The following is a 5,491-nucleotide window of genomic DNA, read 5'->3' on the forward strand; positions in this document are numbered from 1 at the left end:
GAAATTTTTATTATCTATTTATTAGTCGCAAGTCGGTTTACATTAACACCGCAATGAAGTCACTGTGAGAATCCCCTAGTCGCCCACACTCCTGTTCGGGTTACACTGCGGGAGAATTTAGCACGGCCCAATGCACCCTAACCCAGCACGTCTTTCAGACTGTGGGAGGAAACCCGGAGCACCCGGAGGAAACCCACGCAGACACGGGGAGAACGTGCAGACTCCGCACAGACAGTGACCCGAGCCCGGGAATCGAACCCCGGGTCCCTGGCGCTGTGAGGTGGCAGTGCTAACCCTCTGTGCTGCTGTTTGGACACCAAGGGACAATTTGGCATGGCCAATCCATCATACCATAAGACATAGGAGCAGAATGAGGCCGCTCGGCCCATCGAGTCTGCTCCGCCATTCAACCATGGCTGATATTTTCCTCATCCCCATTCTCCTGCCTTTTCCCCCTGATCCCCTTATTAATCAAGAACCTATCTATCTCTGTCTTAAAGACACTCAATGACCCGGCCTCCTCTGCGGCAAAGAGTTCCACAGATTCACCACTCTCTGGCTGAAGAAATTCCTCCTCATCTCTGTTTTAAAGGATCATCCCTTTACCCTGAGGTTGTTCCCTCTGGTTCTAGTTTTTCCTACTTGTGGAAACATCCTCTCCATGTCCACTCTATCCAGGCCTCGCAGTATCCTGGAAGTTTCAATAAGATCCCTCCCTCATCCTTCTAAACTCCAATGAGTACAGACCCAGAGTCCTCAACCCGTTCCTCATCCGACAAGCTCTTCATTCCGGGGATCATTCTTGTGAACCTCCTCTAGACCCTTTCCAAGGCCCAGCACATCCTTCCTTAGATACGGGGGGCCCAAAACTGCTCACAATCCTCCAAATGGGGTAGAATCATAGAAACCCTACAGTGCAGAAGGAGGCCATTCGGCCCATCGAGTCTGCACCGACCACAATCCCACCCAGGCCCTACCTATCCCCACATATTTACCCCGCTAATCCCTCTAACCTGCGCATCCCAGGACTCTAAGGGGCAATTTTTAACCTGGCCAATCAACCTAACCCGCACATCTTTGGACTGTGGGAGGAAACCGGAGCACCCGGAGGAAACCCACGCAGACACGAGGAGAATGTGCAAACTCCACACAGACAGTGACCCGAGCCGGGAATCGAACCCGGGACCCTGGAGCTGTGAAGCAGCAGTGCTAACCCACTGTGCTACCCGGGTCTGAAGGAGATGAACGAGGCAGATTTTTTACACAGAGGGTGGTGGTGCCTGGAACTCGCTGCCGGGGGGGAGGTAGTGGAAGCGGATACGGTCGTGAGTTTTAGGGGGCATCTGGACAAATACATGAATAGGATGGGAATAGGGGGATATGGTCCCCGGAAGGGGAGGGGGTTTTAGTTCAGACGGGGGCAGCACGGTCGGTGCAGGCTTGGAGGGGCCGAAGGGCCTGTTCCTGTGCTGTAATATTCTTTGTTCACATAGAAGATAGGAGCAGGAGGAGGCCATTCGGCCCTCCGAGCCTGCTCCACCATCCATCACCATCATTGGCTGATCATCCAACTCAATAGCCTCATCCTTGCTTTCTCCCCATAACCTTTGATCCCATTCGCCCCAAGTGCTCTCTCCAGCCGCCTCTCGAATACATTCAATGTTTCGGCATCAACGACTTCCTGTGGGAATGAACTCCACAGGCTCACCGGGTGGAGAAATGTCTCCTCATCTCCGTCCTAAATGGTCCACCCCGAATCCTCAGACTGTGATCCCCCCTAGTTCTGGATTCCCCCCACCATCGGGAACCTCACATCTACCCTGTCCAGTCCCGTTAGAATTTTATAAATCTCTTTGCGATTCCCCCCCTCTTTTGTCTGAACTCCAGCGAAAACAATCCTAACCTCGTCAACCTCTCCTCGGACATCAGTCCCCGGAATCAGCCTGGTTAAACCTTCGCTGCGTTCCCTCGAGAGCAAGGACATCCTTCCTTTATTAAGGAGACCAAAACTGCGCACAATACTCTCGGTGTGGCCTCACCAAGGCCCCTGTATAATCGCAACAACACCTCCCTGCTCCTGTGCTCGAAACCTCTCTCAATGAAGGCCAACGCGCCTTCTTTACCACCTGCACCGACTGGTGCGCAGGTTTGCGAGGTTTTGAGTGGGATCTTTCTGTGCCTCTTGCCTTGTTTTGGACGGGGAGAGGCAGCTCAGCTGGGCTGCAGTGAGGGAATTCTCACGGCTTGGGCAAGGGTGGGGGAAATACCCTGTTTGAGTTCCGTCACCCACTCCCTCTCGACCGGACAGAACAAGAGACCCAGAGAGCAGGTCCAAATCTCAGTTACACGCTCCTATGCCGCAACCCCTCCCCACCCCCCCCTTCCTCACCCAGGGATTGGGAGCAGGAATGGGGCTGATTCTCCCTCCCTTCCTAACCTCAGGGATCGGGAGCAGGAATGGGGCTGATTCTCCCTCCCTCCCGAACCCCAGGGACAGGGATTGGGATCAGGAATGGGGCTGATTCCCCCTCCCTGCCGAACCCAGGGATCGGGATCAGGAATGGGGCTGATTCTCCCGCCCTCCCTAACCCAGGGATCGGGATCAGGAATGGGGCTGATTCTCCCTCCCTCCCTAACCCAGGGATCGGGATCAGGAATGGGGCTGATTCTCCCTCCCTCCCTAACCCCAGGGATCGGGATCAGGAATGGGGCTGATTCTCCCTCCCTCCCTAGCCCCAGGGATCGGGATCAGGAATGGGGCTGATTCTCCCTCCCTCCCTAACCCAGGGATTGGGATCAGGAATGGGGCTGATTCTCCCTCCCTCCCTAGCCCCAGGGATCGGGAGCAGGAATGGGGCTGATTCTCCCTCCCTCCCGAACCCCAGGGATCGGGAGCAGGAATGGGGCTGATTCTCCCTCCCTCCCTAACCCAGGGACAGGGATCGGGATCAGGAATGGGGCCGATTCTCCCTCCCTCCCTAACCCAGGGACAGGGATCGGGAGCAGGAATGGGGCTGATTCTCCCTCCCTCCCTAACCCAGGGATCGGGGGCAGGAATGGGGCTGATTCTCCCTCCCTCCCTAACCCCAGGGATCAGGAGCAGGAATGGAACTGATTCTCCCTCCCTCCCGAACCCCAGGGACAGGGATCGGGATCAGGAATGGGACAGATTCTCCCTCCCACCCGAACCCCAGGGACAGGGATTGGGATCAGGAATGGGGCTGATTCCCCCTCCCTGCCGAACCCAGGGATCGGGATCAGGAATGGGGCTGATTCTCCCGCCCTCCCTAACCCAGGGATCGGGATCAGGAATGGGGCTGATTCTCCCTCCCTCCCTAACCCAGGGATCGGGAGCAGGAATGGGGCTGATTCTCCCTCCCTCCCTAACCCAGGGATCGGGAGCAGGAATGGGGCTGATTCTCCCTCTCTCTCCCTAACGCCAGGGACAGGGATCGGGATCAGGAATGGGGCTGATTCTCCCTCCCTCCCGAACCCCAGGGATCGGGAGCAGGAATGGGGCTGATTCTCCCTCCCTCCCTAACCCAGGGACAGGGATCGGGATCAGGAATGGGGCCGATTCTCCCTCCCTCCCTAACCCAGGGACAGGGATCGGAAGCAGGAATGGGGCTGATTCTCCCTCCCTCCCTAACCCAGGGATCGGGAGCAGGAATGGGGCTGATTCTCCCTCCATCCCTAACGCCAGGGACAGGGATCGGGAGCAGGAATGGGGCTGATTCTCCCTCCATCCCTAACCCCAGGGACAGGGATCGGGAGCAGGAATGGGGCTGATTCACACCCCTCCACTCCCCCGCCACACCCCAAAGACAGGGTGACTGGAACTGTAGGTAAACTGGAAATGTAAAATACGTCTCTAAATTCTGATGGATTCCCCCCCTGTCTCTGTCCTCGTGAGCGGGTGTGATGAACAGAAGTGTCGTGAGGGTGCGGGGGCGGAGGGGAATGTCCCTCAGAGCATTTCATTATGAGGTAATGATTACTCACTGCAGAACAGAGACCAGAACTCATCATAATTGAATGACCCTCCCCCATCAAACACTCCCAGGACAGGTACAGCATGGGGTTAGATACAGAGTAAAGCTCCCTCTACACTGTCCCCCATCAAACACTCCCAGGACAGGTACAGCACGGGGTTAGATACAGAGTAAAGCTCCCTCTACACTGTCCCCCATCAAACACTCCCAGGACAGGTACAGCACGGGGTTAGATACAGAGTAAAGCTCCCTCTACACTGTCCCCATCAAACACTCCCAGGACAGGTAGAGCACGGGGTAGATACAGAGTAAGGCTCCCTCTGCACTGTCCCCATCAAACACTCCCAGGACAGGTACAGCATGGGGTTAGATACAGAGTAAAGCTCCCTCTACACTGTCCCCCATCAAACACTCCCAGGACAGGTACAGCACGGGGTTAGATACAGAGTAAAGCTCCCTCTACACTGTCCCCCATCAAACACTCCCAGGACAGGTACAGCACGGGGTTAGATACAGAGTAAAGCTCCCTCTACACTGTCCCCATCAAACACTCCCAGGACAGGTAGAGCACGGGGTAGATACAGAGTAAGGCTCCCTCTGCACTGTCCCCATCAAACACTCCCAGGACAGGTACAGCACGGGGTTAGATACAGAGTAAAGCTCCCTCTACACTGTCCCCATCAAACACTCCCAGGACAGGTACAGCACGGGGTTAGATACAGAGTAAAGCTCCCTCTACACTGTCCCCCCATCAAACACTCCCAGGACAGGTACAGCAAGGGGTTAGATACAGAGTAAAGCTCCCTCTACACTGTCCCCATCAAACACTCCCAGTACAGGTACAGCACAGGGTTAGATACAGAGTAAAGCTCCCTCTGCACTGTCCCCCATCAAACACTCCCAGGACAGGTACAGCACGGGGTTAGATACAGAGTAAAGCTCCCTCTACACTGTCCCCATCAAGCACTCCCAGGACAGGTACAGCACGGGGTTAGATACAGAGTAAAGCTCCCTCTACACTGTCCCCCATCAAACACTCCCAGGACAGGGACAGCACGGGGTTAGATACAGAGTAAAGCTCCCTCTGCACTGTCCCCATCAAACACTCCCAGGACAGGTACAGCACGGGGTTAGATACAGAGTAAAGCTCCCTCTACACTGTCCCCCATCAAACACTCCCAGGACAGGTACAGCACGGGGTTAGATACAGAGTAAAGCTCCCTCTACACTGTCCCCATCAAACACTCCCAGGAGAGAGACTGCACGGGGTTAGATACAGAGTAAAGCTCCCTCTATACTGTCCCCCATCAAACACTCCCAGGAGAGAGACCGCATGGGGTTAGATACAGACGGATGTTGTGTCAAGTACAGAATTATTCCGGCTATTGGAGTCACTGGTGGTGATATGAGGGGACATTCCACTCTCAGGAAGTTTCAGGGTGGGTCTTTCGTGACTGATTTGAAAAGTGAAAGTGGCTGCGAAAAGATTTGGGCTGTTG

This window comes from Mustelus asterias, unplaced genomic scaffold, assembly GCF_964213995.1.
Source record: "Mustelus asterias unplaced genomic scaffold, sMusAst1.hap1.1 HAP1_SCAFFOLD_2190, whole genome shotgun sequence".
NCBI classification, from domain to species: domain Eukaryota; kingdom Metazoa; phylum Chordata; class Chondrichthyes; order Carcharhiniformes; family Triakidae; genus Mustelus; species Mustelus asterias.